This window comes from Balaenoptera physalus (genome assembly GCF_965194825.1).
Source record: "Balaenoptera physalus genome assembly, chromosome: 7".
Lineage (NCBI taxonomy): Eukaryota > Metazoa > Chordata > Mammalia > Artiodactyla > Balaenopteridae > Balaenoptera > Balaenoptera physalus.
In genome coordinates, this window is record NC_138886.1 from 27276733 (window position 1) to 27296904 (window position 20172).

Below are 20172 nucleotides of genomic sequence, written 5' to 3' on the forward strand. Positions count from 1 at the left end.
AACATTAGCAGCAAGAAGACAATGTGCACCTGATGTTTGGGCAAACAAAAGGAATCTTACCTACCTAGAGGTTCATAAATATGTCCAAATAACAGTGAGCTCCATAAGTACAAATAGAGAGGTCAGATGCAGTTGCAGGTGGGTTCTGACCCATAACAATCACGGAGGGAAATCACTGCAATGTAAAGTCCATATATGACAACTGACAATAAATACATACTCCATTGCTTGAGCCCTAAGTTGTCCAGACTTCATACAGAATGTATCTACATTACCTATCTCCTGCGTCTATTTTTTTAAAGTCAGTGTTCAGTTAGTGGAATTGTATGTGTGTCTATAGATACAACATATATTCCAGGGACTGCATCAATCACTGTATGTTCCTTCAATGTCTATAAACCTGTGTAAGTCGTGGAAGATGGAAAGTCTCTAAAATATAAAAATCTCTTAGTATTTATTATCTATGAAGCCAAGTATTCTTACAGTTTTACATACAAAAATAGTAATATTTCTTTAGTTTAAAAAAGCTAAAGAGAATATTTTTAATATTAGTCCAACTTCTTATAGGCATTATAATTATTTTAGAATGGGATAATTTCTCAAAGTGCTTAACCATGGAAATCTATTTTTCCCCCTCCAAACAGTTCACCAAACTGGAAATCCAGCTTGAGAACCCTGTAGAAAGCTTTTCCTATCTCCACTGTAGTCAGCTGCACCATCAGGTTATTTATAATGTTCATTCACTCAATAAATATGTATCTCATCTTTCAGCTGGGGCCCATCAGATCATAACAGCAAAGTCTTTCCCTCCACCTCTTCAGCTACCTGTCTGTTAGGCTTAGCCAGCCAGAGCAACATATCAAATTATATTTTTGACTTTATCCCAAGGAGTTCATTTGAGAAACTTTGTCATCTTGGGAGGTGGTGTACACGAGTGGTAACAGAATGCACGGTCTCTAGAGTCAGACATTCTACTTATTGTGTAACCTTATAGAAAGCAGCTGCTAAATCTCTATAAGCCTGTGTCTTCATCTTTAACCTAGGAAGAATAGTACTTACTTCACAGTGTCGTTTTCGAAGTTAACAGAGCGTATCACAGATATAGAGAACAAACTAGTGGTTACCAGTCAGGGGAGGGGCAATATAAGGGTGAGGAAGTGGGAGGTACAAACTACTGGGTGTAAGATAGGCTGCTAGGATATACTGTACAACACGGGGAATATGACCAATATTTTGTAATAACTATAAGTGGTGTGTAACCTTTGAAAAGTGTAAAAAAAAATTTTTAAGGGAAACAAACAAAAAAACCTGACCTGACAGATAGCAGGACCTGAGGAAAAAACAATTCAGAGAGCATACATATGAATTGCTTGGCACAGTGCCTGACACATGGTACCTGCTTGATAAATTTTAGTTATGACTCTTCTCCTGTGATATTCAGATCTCTTAAAAGGAACTTAGAAGTTCCTTTCCTACTGCTTTCTTAACTTCTAAAGTTTAGAGATTACACTAATTTTAGAGACATCGTGGTTAAGAGTGCCGTTGCTAAAGCCAGATGTCCTGCATCAAATCCTGGCTCTGGCCCTTGCTCCATGAATTACCTTCTGCAAGTTTCTCCATGCCTCAGTGTTCTCATCTCTAAAATGGTGAATATAATACACTGGACCTCATGGAGTTTTGTGAGGATTAAATATGTTAAGATGTGTAAAGAACAGTGCCTAGTGCATAGAAATCCCATCAATGTCAGTTATTATTACTCAGAATTTACTTACCCAACATAATAAGTACTTTAATTTTCTCTTATGAATAGAATTCAATCTGGACCTAATTTCATGGAAAATACCTACCACATAAAAGCATTCAAATTAGTGTTCTAGTGCATTGACCTAAATAATGAACAGAATGATCAGTGTGCAATAGAAAAAGTACGCAGAAGATGGCGGTGTGGGAAGACACCGAGTTAGCGTCTCCCCACCACTGGGGCACCTGTCAGCCGCTGGTGGGGGACCCTGACACCCAAGGAGACGGGAGGAACCCCCAAGTGAACCGGTAGGACGTGGGGGGACACAGGGCAGAGGAGAAGTGGAGGCCAGACAGGATCAGCGCCCCTGAGGCCGGGGAGATCAGGAGAGGAAGGCAGGAGGGGCCCTCTGGGAGGAGCAGGAGAGAAGCGGAGGAAGTTTGCCCCACCCACTCGGGCCCAGGGAGCCTGCTGAGCTCCCAGGCTGGTGCCCTGCCCTCCAAAGCCCCCGCAGGCCTTGTGGGTCCTTGGAGGGATAGGAGGGAGGCCAGGGAGATCAGGAGAGGCAGGAGGGAGGAGCCATCTGGGAGGAGTGGGAGAGAAGCGGACGGCATTTGCCCCACCCACTCGGGCCTGGGGAGCCTGCTGAGCGCCCAGGCCAGTCCCCTGCCCTCCAAGGTCCCCCACACACACATTGGTCCTGGGGGCATAGGAAGGAGGCCGAGGGGAGTTCAGGAGAGGCAGGCGAGAGGGGCCCTCCAGACCAGAGTAGCAGGAGAGGAGAGGAGGGCATTTGCCCCTCCCACATGAGCCCAGGAAGCCCACTGGGCTCCCAGGTGAGGTCCCCCACCTTCTGAGACCAGGGGTGGGGGGCACGCCTGGGCCCCTTCTGTTCCTTGAGCCTAAGCCCCACCCCCACGGCCCCCAGGACCTTTTCCAGCCCTATGGGTCCTAAGCATTGGCCCCGCCCACAGCCCAAACCTCACCCTTGGTTAGGCCCTGCCCTCCACAGCCAAGGCCTTTCCCCCCTTTTTTTTCTTTTTTTCTCTTTTCCCCCATCTTCTTTTTTTACTACTGTGGTACTGTTGTACCTTCAGGTTGTTGATTCATCTATATTTTTATTTTTATATTCTTTCTAACATATCTGTTAGTTTCCTTGTCTAATTTTAATTTTTACTTTGTTATTGTTCTGTTTTTTTTTTCTTTTTGTCACCCCACGTGGCTTGTGAGATCTTGGTTCACAAGCAGGCGGTTGAGCCAAAGCTACTGTGGGGGGAGCTCTGTATCAGAACCACTGGACTAACAGAGAACCTCAGACCGCAGGGAATATTTATCAGAGTGAGTTCTCACAGAGGTCCACATCTCAGCACCAAGAGCCAGCTCTACCCAACAGCCTACAAACTCCAGTGTTGGAAGCCTTAGGCCAAACAAGCAGTAAGACAGGAACACAATCCCACTCATTAAAAAAAAAAAAAAAAAATTAAATGGCAAAAAAATATGTCACAGATGAAGGAGCAAGGTAAAAACCTACAAGACCAAATAAATGGAGAGGAAATAAGCAATCTACCTGAAAAAGAATTCAGAATAATGATAGTAAAGATGATCCAGAATCTTGGGAATAGAATGGAGGCACAGATTGAGAAAATACAAGAAATTTTAACAAAGATCTAGAAGAACTAAAGAACAAACAAACAGAGATGAACAACAGAATAACTGAAATGAAAAATTCACTAGAAGGAATCAATAACAGAATAACTGAGGCAGAAAAACGAATAAGTGAGCTGGAAGACAAAATGGCGGAAATAAATGCCGAGGAGCAGGATAAAGAAAAAAGAAAGAAAAGAATTGAAGACAATCTCAGAGACCTCTGGGACAACACTAAATGCACCAACATTCGAATGATAGGGGTCCCAGAAGAAGAAGAGAAAAAGAAATGGTCAGAGAAAATATTTGAAGAGATTATAGTTGAAAACTTCCCTAACATGGGAAAGGAAATAGTCACCCAAGTCCAGGAAGCACAGAGAGTCCCATACAAGATAAACCCTGGGAAAAACACACCAAGACATATATTTATCAAACTAACAAAAATTAAATTCAAAGAAAAAATATTAAAAGCAGCAAGGGAAAGACAAAAAATAACATACAAAGGAATCCCCATGAGGTTATCAGCTGAGTTTTCAGCAGAAACTCAGCAGGCCAGAAAGGAGTGGCAGGATATACTTAAAGTGATGAAAGAGAAAAACCTACAACCAAGATTACTCCACCCAGCAAAGATCTCATTCAGATTTGATGGAGAAATTAAAACCCTTACAGACAAGCAAAAGCTAAGAGAATTCAGCACCACCAAACCAGCTTTCCAACAAATGCTAAAGAAACTTCTCTAGACAGGAAACACAAGAGAAGAAAAAGAACTGCAAAAACAAACCCAAAACAATTAAGAAAATGGTAATAGGAACATACATATCGATAATAACCTTGAATATAAGTGGATTAAATGCCCCAACCAAAAGACAGAGACTGGCTGAATGGATACAAAATCAAGACCCATATATATGCTGTCTACAAGAGACCCACTTCAGACCTAGGGACAAATACAGACTGAAGGTGAAGGGATGGAAAAAGATATTCCATGCAAATGGAAATCAAAAGAAAGCTGGGGTAGCAATACTCGTATCTGATAAAATAGACTTTAAAATAAAGACTGTTACAAGAGATAAGGAGGGACACTACCTAATGATCAAAGGATCAATCCAAGAAGAAGATATAACAATTATAAATGTTTATGCACCCAACATAGGAGCACCTCAATACATAAGGCAAATGCTAACAACCGTGAAAGGACAAACCAACAGTAACACAATAATAGTAGCGGACTTTAACATGCCACTTACACCAATAGACAGATCATCCAAACAGAAAATAAGTAAGGAAACACAAGCTTTAAGTGACACAATAAACCAGACAGATTTAATTGATATTTATAGAACATTCCACCCAAAAGTGGCAGAATACACTTTCTTCTCAGGTGCACATGGAACATTCTCCAGGATAGATTACATCTTGGGTCACAAATCAAGCCTCAGAAAACTTAAGAAAATTGAAATTCTATCAAGCATCTTTTCTGACCACAATGCTATGAGATTGGAAATCAATTACAGGAAAAAAACTGAAAAAAACACAAATACATGGCGGCTAAACAGTGCACTACTAAATAACCAAGAGATCACTGAAGAAATCAAAGAAAAAATAAAAAATACATAGAAACAAATGACAATGAAAACATGATGACCCAAAACCTATGGGACGCAGCAAAAGCAGTTCTAAGAGGGAAGTTTATAGCAATTCAATCTCACCTCAAGAAACAAGAAAAATCTCAAGTTAAGAATCTAACCCTACACTTAAAACAACTAGAGAAAGAAGAACAAAAAAACCCAAAGTCAGTAGAAGGAAAGAAATCATAAAAATCAGAGCAGAAATAAATGAAATAGAAATGAAGAAAACAATAGCAAAGATCAATAAAACTAAAAGCTCGTTCTTTGAGAAGATAAACAAAATTGATAAACCCTTAGCCAGACTCATTAAGAAAAAAGCAGAGAGGATGCAAATCAATAAAATTAGAAATGAAAAAGGAGAAATCACAACTGACACTGCAGAAATACAAGGGATTATAGGAGACTACTACAAATAACTATATGCCAATAAAATGGACAACCACGAAGAAATGGACACATTCTTGAAAAGGGACAATTTTCTAAGACTGAACCAGGAAGAATTAGAAAATATAAACAGACCTATCACAAGTACTGAAATTGAAACCGTAATGAAAAATCTTCCAACAAACAAAAGTCCAGGACCAGATGGCTTCACAGGCGAATTCTATCAAGCATTTAGAGAAGAGCTAACACTGATCCTTCTCAAACTCTTTCAAACAACTGCAGAGGGAGAAACACTCCCAAATTCATTCTACAAAGCCACCATCACCCTGATACCAAAACCAGAAAAAGATATCACAAAAAAAGAAAATTATACACCAATATCACTGATGAACATAGATACAAAAATCCTGAACAAAATACTAGCAAACAGAATCCAACAACACATTAAAAGGATCATACACCATGATCAAGTGGAATTTATCCCAGGGATGCAAGGATTCTTCAATATATGCAAATCAGTGTGATACACCACATTAACAAATTAAGGAATAAAACCCATATGATCATCTCAATAGATGCAGAAAAAACTTTTGACAAAATTCAACACCCATTTATGATTAAAAACTCTCCAGAAAATGGGCATAGAGGGAACCTACCTCAACATGATAAATGCCATATATGACAAACCCACAACAAGCATCATACTCAATGGTGAAAAACTGAAAGCATTTCCACTAAGATCAGGAACATGTCCACTCTCACCACTCTTATTCAACATAGTTTTGGAAGTCCTAGCTATGGCAGTCAGAGAAGAAAAGAAATAAAAGGAATACACATTGGAAAAGAAGAAGTAAAACTGTCACTGTTTGCAGATGACATGATACTACACAGAAAATCCTAAAGAGGTCACCAGAAAACTACTAGAACTAATCAATTAATTTAGTAAGGTTGCAGGATACAAAATTAATGCACAGAAATCTCTGGCATTCCTATACACCAACAACGAAAAATCAGAAAGAGAAATTAAGGAAACAATCCCATTTACCATTGCAACAAAAAGAATAAAATAACTAGGAATAAACCTGCCTAAGGAGGCGAAAGACTTGTACTCAGAAAACGATAAAACACTGGTCATAGAAATCAAAGATGACATAAACAGATGGAGAGATATACCATATTCTTGGATTGGAAGAATCAATATTGTGAAAATGAATATATTACCCAAAGCAATCTACAGATTCAATGCAATCCCTCTCAAACTACCAATGGCATTCTTCACAGAATTAGAACAAAAAATTTAACAATTCATATGGAAACACAAAAGACGCTGAATAGTCCAAACAATCTTGAGAAAGAAAAACGGAGTTGGAGGAATCACACTCCCTGACTTCAAGGCTACAGTAATCAAGACAATAGGGTACTGGCACAAAAACAGAAATATAGATCAGTGGTACAGGATAGAATGCCCAGAGATAAACCCACACACATATGGTCACCTAATTTACAACCAGGGAGGCAAGAACATGCAATGGAGAAAGGACAGCCTCTTCAACAAGTGGCGCTGGGAAAACTGGACAGCTCCATGTAAAAGAATGAAATTAGGGCACTACCTGACACCATACACAAAAATAAACTCCAAATGGATTAAAAACCTAAATGTAAGACCAGACACTATAAAACTCTTTGACATAAACCACAGCAAGATCTTTTTTGACCCATCTCCTAGAGTAACGGAAATAAAAACAAAAATAAACAAATGGGACTTAAAAGCTTTTGCACAGCAAAGGAAACCATAAACAAGACAAAAAGACAACCCTCAGAATGGGAGAAATATTTGCAAATGAAACAGCAGACAAAGGATTAATCTCCAAAATATACGAACAGCTCATGGAGCTCAACATCAAAAAAACAAACAATCCAATTTAAAAATGGGTGGAAGACTTAAATAGACATTTCACCAAGGAAGACATACAGATGGGCAAGAGGCACATGAAAGCTGCTCAACATCACTAATTATTAGAGAAATGCAAATCAAAACTACAATGAGGTATCACCCTCACGCTGGTCAGAATGGCTATTATCAAAAAATCTAGAAACAATGCTGGAAAGTGTGTGGTGAAAAGGGAACCCTCCTGCACTGTTGGTGGGAATGTAAATTGATACAACCACTATGGAGAACAGTATGCAGGTTCCTTAAAAAACTAAAAATAGAACTACCATATGACCCAGCAATCCCACTACTGGGCATATACCCTGAGAAAACCATAATTCAAAAAGAGACATGTACCACAATGTTCATTGCAGCACTATTTACAATAGCCAGGACATGGAAGCTACCTAAGTGTCCATTAACAGATGAATGGATAAAGAAGATGTGGTACATATATACAATAGAATATTACTCAGCCATAAAAAGAAACGAAACTGAGTTATTTGTAGTGAGGTGGATGGACCTAGAGTCTGTCATACAGAGTGAAGTAAGTCAGAAAGAGAAAAAAAATACCATATTCTAACACATATATATGGAATTAAAAAAAAAAAGTACTGATGAACCTAGTTGCAGGGCAGGGATAAAGATGCAGACATAGAGAATGGACTTGAGGACATGAGGTGGGAGGGGGAAGTTGGGGCGAAGTGAGAATAGCATCGACATATATACACTACTGAAGGTAAAATAGTTAGCTAGTGGGAAGCAGCAGCATGACACAGGGAGATCACCTTGGTGCTTTGTGATGACGTAGAGGGTTGGGATAGGGAGGATGGGAGGGAGGCTCTAGAGGGAGGGGATGTAGGGACATGTGTATGCATATGGCTGATTCACTTTGGTGTACAACAGAAACTAACACAGTATTGTGAAGCAATTATACTCCAATAAAGATATATTAAAAAAAAAAGGATGAAGACTTAACTAAAGTTCAGTAAAATTGTCTTTAGCATTCCAAGAACAGGTATAGGCATTTCTCCTTTATTTTTCTCCCTTTTGGCTTTGTGTTCTGTTTTTTCTTCTTATTTCCTTCTCTTTAGCACTATACCTGGTAATAGTGTGTGCCCAAATAAAAATAACAATAATGCTTCCCTGAATACATGAAGGTGATGCTATTGCTTTGACCAAAGGCATGTTCTTGAGGTCTTTGAGGAGTCCCCTTATTACATTCTTTCAGCCAGAAATCATCTACATTGAAATCTACTAGTTCAGTTCAGAAAAGTCTTTGGCAGGGCCTCCAATCCTCTAAATTCACCTAACTTTGACATACCAAAGTGAAAAAAAAGAAGAAGAAGAAGGGTTAGCCAGGGTATATTCTAAAGAAGAGCTGGGAACATTCCCTACCAGACGGAGGTTAGGACAACTGGGCCAACAGTTGTTGCAAATCCATAATCAGGAGAGGGGCTGAGGATAAAATTAGGTGTAGGGATATTGAGACTAGCTAATTAGAGTGAGTAATTGGCAAGTTTGGTCAGTCAGATTGTAGCTGAGACTAAGAAATCCAACCTGAGGACCAGATGAGGTTTAGTCAGCAGGCTTAAGCAGGAACAAAGTCAAACATTACCCGAGCAAAAATGTCAGGTGAAAAAAGTCAAGCCAATGAAGCAAGGAACACCTGGGTGACAGGGTATGGCTGACTAGCCACAGTAAAACTACTGATGTTAGCACTTGGCAGGAGCCAAACAAAAATTTCTCCCAGGTGGGTGAAGAGTTGCACCAAAAAGGACTTGCTATTCAAAAGACACCTTCTCAGAAAAAGCTCTAACTATAAAAGAAAAAAATAGATAAATAGGATCACACTAAAATTAAGAACTTCCAATTATCAAAGGCACTATTAAGAGAATAAAAGGGCAAGCACAAAGTGGAAGATACTTGCTACTTGTGTTTATCTCCAACACAGGAATCTTACCCAGAAAATATAAAGAACTCGTATAAATTAATAAGTAAAAGACAACTAGTATTTTTTTTTAATTTTTTAAATTGGTATCTTTTTTTCTTTAATTAATTAATTAATTTATTTATTTATTTTTGGCTGTGTTTGGTCTTGGTTTCTGTGCGAGGGCTTTCTCTAGTTGTGGCAAGCGGGGGCCACTCTTCATCGCGGTGCGCGGGCCTCTCACTATCGCGGCCTCTCTTGTTGCGGAGCACAGGCTCCAGATGCGCAGGCTCAGTAGTTGTGGCTCACGGGCCTAGTTGCTCCGCGGCATGTGGGATCTTCCCAGACCAGGGCTCGAACCCGTGTCCCCTGCATTAGCAGGCAGATTCTCAACCACTGTGCCACCAGGGAAGCCCACAACTAGTATTTTTTAAGTTCAGTACAAAACCGAGCAAAAACTTGAACAGGTAATTTACAAAAGAGGATATCCAAATAACCAATAAACATATGCAGAGTGCTCAACTTCAATAGTCATCACAGAAATGCAAATTACAACTACAGCAAGATTACCATCTGCTCCTTAAAATGGCTAAAATGAAAAAAAAGAAATAATACCAACTGCTGCTGAGGATGTTAAGCAGCTTGAACTCTCTTACACTGCTGGTAAGAGTATAAATTGACACAACCCCTTTGGACAACTGGTGGTATGTGCTAAAAGTGAACACAGATAGCCTCAGACCCAGCAATTCCATTCCTAAGAGATCATATGTTTACCAAAAGACATGTACACAAATGTTCACAGAGGCATTATTTAAAATAGCCCAAACTGAAAATAATCCAAATGTTCATCAGAAGTAATATGAATGAATAAAATTAATAAATTGTGTTATGTACTGACAACATATATATACATATATAATAATATATTTGCAATGAGAAGTATGAAATACTGCTACCTGCGTCAACATCAATGAATCTCAAATATAATGTTGAGAGAAAGAAACCAGAGATTAAAAAAAAGAAGACATTCTGCATGATTCCATTTATATGGAGTTTAAAAACAGGTAAAACTAATCTATCTACAGAGTTAGAAGTCAGGACTGTGGATGCTCTTCGAGGCATGGGGAGAGGGCTTCTGGTGTTTTGGTTCTGTTTTACGATGTTGGTGTGTTCACTGTGAAAATACATAGAGTTGCACTGGTATGATTTGTGCACTTTTTATACATATTTTATACTTCAAAAAATTTCAGTTAAAGAGGAGTAATGACATCTTCTAACAAATTTACTAGGTAGCTTAGGGCTTGGTAGGCAGTCTGGCCCTGACTAGGTTTTCTGTCTCTCCAGAAGAAGCCCAATCTCTGCGGGAGTAGCATGGTGAGCCAAGGTATGAAAGCCTATCCTAATTCATGTTAAGTTTTTGGAGCATTGTTATGTCATCAGCTCCATCAGAGGTTTCTTCTGGAATCCTGAGACACAAGAGTTAAGCTCTATGCAATTCTCTTAGTTCCATACTCTCCTTTTTCTAAAGAATTCCTTCCAGAGCAGATGAGGTTAATAACAATCATCCTGGAGTTAATCATTAGGTGCCAGTAATTTCAGGCCTTAAGAATGATCAGGGGCTTCCCTGGTGGCGCAGTGGTTAAGAATCCTCCTGTCAATGCAGGCGACACGGGTTCAAGCCCTGGTCCGGGAAGATCCCACATGCCGCGGAGCAACTAAGTCTGTGTGCCACAACTACTGAGCCTGTGCTCTAGAGCCTGTGGGCCACAACTACTGATCCCACGTGCCACAACTACTGAAGCCCGTGCGCCTAGAGCCCATGCTCCGCAATAAGAGAAGCCACTGCAATGAGAAGCCTGCGCACCGCAACAAAGAGTAGCCCCAGCTCGCCACAACTACAGAAAACCCATGCACAGCAACGAAGACCCAAGGCAGAAAGAAAGAAAGAAAGGAAGGAAGGAAGAAGGGAAGAAAGAAAGAAAGAAAGAAAGGAGGGAAGGAAGGAAGGAAGAAGGAAAAAAGGAAAGAAAGAGAATGACCAGCTCTTTGAATCATTTACTTTTTTTTTTTTTACACTGGGGACAGAGCTGCTTAAAAAGTGGGAGTTGGGGTGAGGGGTGGGGACGGTCACCAGACACCAAGTCTGCTGTGGGGCCCCTCAACTGTGTGCCTCTGCATGTTATAAGGGATCTCTTCTCCTCTCTGAAATGGAAGTAATTTTAGCTAAGTAGGGGTAAGAGTCTTGTCTTGTTGCTTGAAAAAATGTAATTTGGGCTCCAGGCATGCACATTTTGTTGGGTACTTCCAATTCAGAGCTGGGTGGCAAGGGAACCTGAAGTCAGGCTCAAAATTCATTAAACGGTTATTCTCCACCAGGCTGCTAAGTCATGAGAGTCAGTGAGGGTGGGGATGAGAACACAGCAACTTGCCCAAAGGTTGCCATTCAGAAGGGGAATGGTGAAAGGTTCAATAGTTATATGAAAAATGACCATCATCACCACTCTCTGCACTGGGCTCTTGTGAGACATTTGTGAGGAAACTCCAACAGGCTGGTTCATGCATCTTTATATGTAGGTGAACTACTTTATGTGTAGATGAAGAACACCTCCAGGCTCTCAGGAGCTTTGCTCTAATGGCACGCGGACCAATGAACAAAGATTACATGGCGTGGTAAGTACTATAACAGCAGGAAGCACAAGGTACTATGAGAGCTCTTGGAGGAGGAGCCTCTAGTCCAGACTTAGAAGGTTGAGAAAATCTGGGAAATAGTTGTATAGCAAATGCACTAGAGTCCTAACCCCATTTTGTACACCACAGTGTTTTGCCTGCCATCCCTGGCTATGAAGCAGAGGATTCCTTTCAGGAGGCCCCTAGCCAATCACATGGCAGCAAATTAGGCCACTGAATAGTAGATATTCTCCCAGATCTTAACAGTAGATATTCTCCCAGATCTAGCTTCCAACTAAAAGAAGAGACTTGGAACTTGATCAGGACTCTGGTCTACAAGCTATTTGTAACAGCTGGCTCCTAGAAGCCCAAGTGCAAGTCCATGAACCGATGCAACAATTTCTGTTTAAAGTAGGTGGAAGAACAGTTCTCTTGCAGGCAAGTCACCATTATTTGATGCCTATTTTGTTGTAGAGCAATCTAATTCTCATGCTCCTGTTTATACATCCATGGGCCAAGCACTCCACACATGCTCCCCCCACCTACCCCCAGCCTCATATTAAGAGCTCTGTGAGGTCCACTGCTATGTCTATTGGTACCGCATATGGCCCTTGTTCCATGACGTAGTCATCTACCAAAGACTAGGCTCAGAAAGCAGGTATCTTTTACATCCTACAGAATAGTGAGGAGCTCAAGGACTCCCGCTAGTAGCAGAGCGATTGCAGCATTTAGTGGATGGGAATTGGGAGTTGGGAAAATGGCCAAAGAGTGAAACTGAAAATTTGCTGCCAACTTCTACAATACCTCAAATGTATGAGATTCTTCTACTACCACCTTCCCGCAAGTCCAAAGCCTAGCCACTACCTAGGCTGAAGAACTGGCATAGAGTTGCAGGAAAGAACACCATGGTTGGAAGCCAGTGTCACATACCAGTCCAGAGAGTTGGGTCTTATGCACAGTGAAAGACAGTCACAGGGCTGGGACTTCATATCTTTATAAGAAGCCCGAATACACCGAACCACTAGATCTGACAACTATTGGATCTTTCCTATTTAAAAAAAATATAAGGTATGATTGACATACAAAAAGCTGTGCATATGTAATGAATACAACTTGATGAGCTTGGAGGTAAGTATACATCCATGAAACCATCACCACAATCTATGCCATAAATACATCCATCACCTCCAAAAGTTTCCTCCCATCCTATTTATTATTATTTGTGTGTGTGTGAGATAAGAACCCTTAACATTTACCCTCTTAGCAAATTTTTAAGTATAGTACAATAAGTATTATTATTATAGGCTCTAAACTGTACAGTAGATCTCTAGGAGTTATTCATCTTGTATAAATGAAACTTTGTACTCTGACTAATACTTCCGTTTCCCCCTCCCCTCCAGCCCCCAGAAACCACCATTCTACTCTCTGCTTCTATGAGTGATTATTTTAACCTCCTTATGTTAGCAATATTATGTAGTATTTGTCCTCTATGCCTGGCTTATTTTACATGGCATAATGTCCTCAGTGTTCATCCATGTTGTTGCAGGAAATGGCGGGATTTCTTTCTTTTTTAAAGTGGAATAATATTCCATTGTACGTATATACACCACCTGTTCTTTATCCATTCATCAGTGGATTCTCAGACATTATTCTTTAAGTAAGTTTTCTGCCCCTTTCTTTTTCTTCTCCTTCTGAGACTTCCACCATGCATACATTGGTTCTCTTAAAGATATGCCATAAGCCCTGTAGGCTTTCCTCACTCTTTTCCTTTCTTTTTTCTTGCTGTTTCTCTAACTGGATAATTTCAAATGACATGTCTTTGAGCCTTCTGATTCTTATTGAGTCTACTGTTGAAGCTCTCTGTTGAAATTTTCAGTTCAGTCGTATTCTTCAGCTCTAGAACTTCTGTTTGGTTCTTTTTTATGATTTCTCTTAGTTTACCTTTTTGTTTTGTTCATGTATTGATTTCCAGATTTCATTTAGTTGTCTATCTGTGTTCTCTTGTGCTCACTGAGCTTCTTTAAGATGATTGTTTTGAATTCTTTGTCAGGTCATTCATAGATCTCCTTTTCTTTAGGGTCAGTTACCGGAGCTTTATTTTGTTCCTTTGGTGGTGTTTGTTCATGATCCTTGTAGCCTTCCATTGGTGTCTGCACATATAAAGAAATCGTCACCTTTTCCAAATTTTACAGACTGGCTTTGTCGGGGAAAGCCCTCCACCGGTTAGCCCACCCAGAGATTCTGTGTGGGCTGACTAGTGGGGTCTGCAGGTGGCCCAGCTGGCGGGGTCCACAGGCAGATGGGCTTGGTCCCAGAGATCAAGTGTGATCTGCTACTGGGGGTTGCAAGCCAGGTGTTGAGATCTGTGCACTGGTTGATGAGACCCTTCCACCCCTTTTCTTTGTCCTTAGCTACTCCCCAGAGATCTAGCCTTGCCAGTTCTCTCAGGGTTCTGGGTGAGGTGCGACAGAAGACGGCCTCCCAAGTAGAAGCCTGAAAGGCAGGGGAAATCGGGCTCTCACTTTGCCCTCTCTTTCCCCCATGGTGGACAAGGGATCTCTTTCAGTATTGTGCTGTGCTGGCCTGGGGGAGGGGTGACATGCATGAAGTAAAACTGTTATTCTTACCCTTTCACTGCATCTTTTCTATTGTCTGTGTTCCACTGGGATGCTGTGACCTCTCACTGGATTCCACAGCTCTAATAAAGGTATTCACGGATGGTTGTAAATTGATGTTTCTGTTGGGGAGGAGGACAAGGTCTGGAACCTGCTGTCTACCCTCTTGCTGATGTTACTCGTCTGATCTTTCCTATTAGTTAACTTTCTCTGGCTTTAATCCCAGATGTGACAATGGACTTTGTTTCTTATGTTGCATTTGCATTTGGTAATTTCCATTGTGACCTTAGAAACTTTGATCCTAGGCAAAACACTCAAAGGTGTTTGGATTTTGTTTTGGTATCCTGTGTATTCTAACCTGATATAAAACTCCTTTCCCATATTTGCATTAGCATCTCTTAGAGAGTGCACTCTGCCATGTAACTGGAGTGGAGAGGCTCATTCACATGGTATTCTACACTCAGAGATTTGCTGGGTTCTGGCTTTAGGAAGTCCTGAGGGCTACACAAAACATAGGGAAAAAACTGCCAGCATGAACTCAGAAATAATTTTCTACCATAATAATAATAATGTATATTAGTATATCTTATGAAATATCCAACTTTAAGCATTTCCTATTCATTGTTTTCTTAATGTTAGACAAATTTTTTAATCTTCTAGGTTTAAAAAAAATCTATTATCCCTACAATTTTCATAAAGAAGTCATCTTTTTCACAAAGCTATGTCTGTGATACTTGATTTGAATGAGATCGAGGCAGTTGGCTTGGCAAAGTCCCAAGACTTCAGCCCACATCTACCCTAACCCCTAACCCTTAGTTCATTATAAGAATTTGATGAAAGAATATGGATGGAGCACTAAAAATCCAATAGGGCATTATTAGAGTGGCAAAAGAAGGCCATTTGCAGCTAAATTAACACCAAGGTTAAGATGCTTAAATATGCATTATTGTTTAGGTTGCTGACTATTAAACTGCTAGCAAAAGGAAGTCTGAAATTGGCCTATAATATTCAACTGTATAAGAAAATTAATTCAAAACTACCGGTGGACACTTTTCAGACAAAAAAGATCTTAAATCAATTGTAAGTTGAGTAAGAAAAACATTTTGGGGGTAAGAAATGATTTATTTAAACACACCTGAAATTTTCCACGTGTAACCCTCTGCCCTTCCACATTCCATCCTAACCAGGATCTGAGGATATGAGATTATAAGAAAATTTTTTTAGCTTTTAAAAAACAGCAAAGAGAGACTTCCCTGGTGGCGCAGTGGTGAAGAATCCGCCTGCCAATGCAGGAGACATGGGTTCCAGCCCTGGTCCAGGAAGATCCCACATGCCGTGGAGCAACTAAGCCCGTGCACCACAACGACTGAGCCTGTGCTCTAGAGCCCGCAAGCCACAACTACTGAGCCTGTGTGCCACAACTACTGAAACCCACGTGCCTAGAGCCCGTGCTCCGCAACAAGAGAAGCCACTGCAATGAGAAGACTGCGCACCTCAACGAAGAGTCGCCCCCATTCACTGCAACTAGAGAAAACCCGCGTGCATCAATGAAGACCCAACGCAACCAAAAATAAATATAAAATAATAAATAAATTTATTTTTAAAAAAACCTAAAAAACAGCAAAGAGTGGGGGCGGAGGGAAGGAGGGAGGGGACAGCAGAGATGAAATACGCCTTGCTTTTCTTCTCTTGACAGAAACATTACTGCTGCATATTTAGGCTATCTTAGGGGTGATGGAGATGGAGGTGTGGTGAAGTGAGTATGTGAACTGAGAAGGCCTCAATCATTCATTAATTTCAGGACAGTCCATCTTTTCATCTCTGTAAATGAATGTGAATTACAAGCATTTCTAGGGGACTTCCCTGGTGGTCCAGTGGTAAAAAATCCACCTTCCAGTGCAGGGGATCCCTGCATTGTTCGATCCCTGGTTGGGGAACTAAGATCCTACATGCTGCGGAGCAACTAAGCCCCAGTGCCACAACTACTGAGCTTGCGTGCCTCAGTGAGAGAGCCCGCATGCCACAAACTACAGAGCCCACGTGCCCTGGAGCCCGTGCGCCACAACTACGGAGCCCACATGCTCTGGAGGCCCTGCACCACAACTATAGAGAGAAAACCCACAGAACTAGAGAGAAGCCCATGCGCCACAACAAAAGATCCCGCATGCCTCAAGGAAGATCCCATATGCTGCAACTACGACCTGACGCAGATTAAAAAAAAAAACAAAACCCCAAGCATTTCTCAGATCAGATACAGGAACTCAGTGTAAGATCCCAGAGGGAATGAGGGCTTTGGAATAAGAGAAAGTTGTGACAGAGAAAGGTATGTGGCAATCTCCAGGGAAGAAATCTGCAACTGCTGGGGCTTCATCACCCAAGGGTGTAACCAGTTTAGAAACTAACTAGCACAAGAACTGAGTGCTAACCACCTAGGGCAGCAAGAATGTGATGAGTGAAAGGGTCAGACTCCAGAATGGGTGGAAGAGACCAATTCAGGGAGCATTTGTCTATGTCTTGACCAAGAAAGGAGGAAAGCGAATGGTATAAATATACAAGAACTGTGGCAGGAAATTTAGGGCTAAAAATGAGCTGAAGTACACCGAAAACACTTGTCTAGATTATTCTAGAACAATTTCACTTACCTGTTTGAAAATTCAAATTGGCTTTTCCAATTTCACAATGCATGAAGCCTTTTTTTTTTAAAAACATCTTTATTGGAGTATAATTGCTTTACAATGGTGTGTTAGTTTCTGCTTTATAACAAAGTGAATCAGCTGTACGTATACATATATCCCTGTATCTCCTCACTCTTGCATCTCCCTCCCACCTTCCCTATCCCACCCCTCTAGGTGGTCACAAAGCACCGAGCTGATCTCCCTGTGCTATGTGGCTGCTTCCCACTAGCTCTCTATTTTATATTTGGTAGTGTATATATGTCCATGCCACTCTCTCACTTCGTCCCAGCTTACCCTTCCCCCTCCCCGTGTCCTCAAGTCCATTCTCTACATCTGCGTCTTTATTCCTGTCTCACCCCTAGGTTCTTCAGAACCATTTTTTTTTTTAGATTCCATATATATGTGTTAACATACGGTATTTGTTTTTCTCTTTCTGACTTACTTCACTCTGTATGATAGTCTCTAGGTCCATCCACCTCACTACAAATGACTCAATTTCATTTCTTTTTATGGCCGAGTAATATTCCATTGTATATATGTGCCACATCTTTTTTATCCATTCATCTGTTGATGGACACTTAGGTTGCTTCCATGTCCTGGCTATTGTAAATAGAGCTGCAATGAACATTGTGGTACATGACTCTTTTTGAATTATGGTCTTCTCAGGGTATATGCCAAGTAGTGGGATTGCTGGGTCGTATGATAGTTCTATTTTTAGTTTTTTAAGGAACCTCCATACTGTTCTCCACAGTGGCTGTATCAATATACATTCCCACCAACAGTGCAAGAGGGTTCCCTTTTCTCCACACCCTCTCCAGCATTTATTGTTTGTAGATTTTTTTGATGAGGGCCATTCTGACCGGTGTCAGGTGATACCTCATTGTAGTTTTGATTTGCATTTCTCTAATGATTAGTGATGTTGAGCATTCTTTCATGTATTTGTTGGCAATCTGTATATCTTCTTTGGAGAAATGTCTGTTTAGGTCTTCTGCCCATTTTTGGATTGGGTTGTTTGTTTGTTTGATATTGAGCTGCGTGAGCTGCTTGTAAATTTTGGAGATTAATCCTTTGTCAGTTGCTTCATTCGCAAATATTTTCTCCCATTCTGAGGGTTGTCTTTTTGTCTTGCTTATGGTTTCCTTTGCTGTGCAGAAGCTTTTAAGTTTCATTAGGTCCCATTTGTTTATTTTTGGTTTTATTTCCATTTCTGTAGGAGGTGGGTCAGAAAGGATCTTGCTGTGATTTATGTCATAGAGTGTTCTGCATGAAGGCTTTTTTGAAGCTATTAGCGTAAAATGTTAACATTTTGTGTACAGTCTTACTCACGGAATGGAGAAGTTGGCCTCCTAAGGTCCTGTCCGCTCAATGTGAGGCAGCATGCAGTGGGTGGGGGCAGGGAACACTGGATTTGGAATCAGAAGCTCAATCATTAACTGGAGGATTCTTCTTGGATGAGCCCTTTAACATTTCTTAAGTCTCAGTTTTGACACTTGAAAATGGGCTTGAAAATACCAGTTTTGTTGATCTCACGGTCCATTATGAAGATTAAGTTATACACTTACATATTTTGAATAAACATAAAGCTTTATATGAACATAAATTATTTTAAAAATCATGTGTGGAAGATGCCCCCTAGCAGGGTCAGCAAACACGAGGCAGAGAACAAATAGAGGAATTGCAATCGCCTCATTGACGTGTTTTCTAATTTCTGTACCTAGAATATCTTTCCCTACCAGAGTGCAAATTCTGAAGGGCAAGAATTAAGTTTTAGACACTTTTGCACCACCCGTACCCCCAACTGTCATCCTTAATGGGTAGTAGGTGCCAGTAAATATTTGTTGAACTGTACCACCTGGCTTCAGCTTCCAGCCTTATATATTGAGTAGCCAAGAGGGTAAATGTGAACAAGTTGGGAAGGAAGGAAAAGAGAAACCCTACTTTACAATGGGGAAAACAGCCTTGTCATTGTGGTCCTTATTGTGCCTTCACTGTGCTGCCTTTTTTATTCTGAACGCAGCCGGCTTCTGGACACTCTAAGTTGTCAAGAGCTTGGTGGGCTTTCCCGGACTAGCAGCTTTGTGTAGCTGAACACAGGACGTACTTTCTTTTGGTACTTTTGGGGGATAGGTTTACTGACAAAGTTGTTGTCCCTCTCTTTCTGGCCCTAGCTCTCTGCGGATCTAGTCATGCTGTTTAGGTTCATGAAGTACAAATTAGCATAATCCGATTAGATGAGCTGCTGAGGGGCGGTTTTTTTTTGGTCTGAAAAGCAGAGAAAAGAAAAGTGTCTCACAAAGAGGGGAGCCTGGAGCTTGGAAGGGGAGGGGCGACAATTGCTCCTGGGCTGCTGGCCTGAAAGCTTGCACCTGCACAAGCCCTCTTATAAATAAGGACTCTTAGATGGTATTAAACAGGGGACTGAGGAGTCCGGGAGAGCTTGGGGAGGTAAGCATGGGGAAGAGAAAGGCAAGACAGCGGCTCTGCATCCATTAATTGATTTATCTGGATCGCAAAGCGGGGCTTGCTGACAGAAGAGAAAGCCCGTTTGATTCCTACTCAGCATTGCGAGTGGGTCAGCCCCCTAATCAGGTCTATTGAGATAAGCGTTTTAGAATCTCTGCAAGAGACTGATAAGGGGTTTACTTGTAGGGAACAAAGTTCACTGGATGTTTGATTTCAGTACTTTCTGAATTGGACTTCTGTTTCTTTCCTTTATTTCCAGAAAAGAAAACAAACAAACAAACAAACAAAAATGCTGGGAGGTGGTAGTTGCTTTAGGCCTGTGGGTGATGTGTGCTTAGAAACCACAAGAGAAAAACTCAACTATCAACTTGTTAAAATAGGGGAAGCTAGGGAATTTTTTGACTGAGTGCACCTTTCTCTGCTATAGACAGTTGATGGGTATAACTTAAATTTTCATTATTCTGAAAACTAAGAAGGACTCTAATCTATATGGGT

At 40.8% G+C, this 20172-nt stretch overlaps 1 protein-coding gene across 1 annotated transcript in view; it reads right to left on the reverse strand.

The window, feature by feature from the left end:
- Positions 1-9369: 9369 nt before the first annotated feature.
- The window catches only part of FKTN (fukutin), a 123670-nt gene continuing 112867 nt past the window's right edge, over positions 9370-20172 (reverse strand). The window contains exon 11 of the transcript XR_014266183.1: positions 9370-10431. The gene's annotated coding sequence lies outside the window, so the exon portion shown is untranslated. The remainder of the gene's footprint in view (positions 10432-20172) is intronic.